Source organism: Trachymyrmex cornetzi, unplaced genomic scaffold (assembly GCF_001594075.2).
Source record: "Trachymyrmex cornetzi isolate Tcor2-1 unplaced genomic scaffold, Tcor1.1 scaffold807, whole genome shotgun sequence".
In the NCBI taxonomy this organism is placed as follows: Eukaryota; Metazoa; Arthropoda; class Insecta; order Hymenoptera; family Formicidae; genus Trachymyrmex; species Trachymyrmex cornetzi.
In genome coordinates this window covers 189,681-190,031 of record NW_017300144.1, presented here as the reverse complement: position 1 = coordinate 190,031, position 351 = coordinate 189,681, and positions in this window count along the sequence as shown.

Sequence of the window (351 nt, the reverse complement as noted above, 5' to 3'; positions counted from 1 at the left end):
TTGTTCTGAGCACAAAACGCTAGTCTGTAAACAGAATATTCGTACCGCATCTCCAAATCTAGCGAGGATCGCAGATTTTACATGACCGACTGATCGATTGAACATTTATAACTCTTTTTTTTTGTTAAGAAGAACTTTGTCGAATGACAGATCTATCACTGAAGCGTTCTACGAGCATGAGTTTCATCGCGCTACTCATCTGGACGTGTATCTCCGGACGTGGAGAAAGTACTGTGTAGGAAAGGAAACAGCGTGAACGTCAAATCACTGGGATTCGATGGATCACACAATTTGTGAATACATAAAAACAATGTCATTTGATATAATTTTAATTTGTATATATTTTTTTTT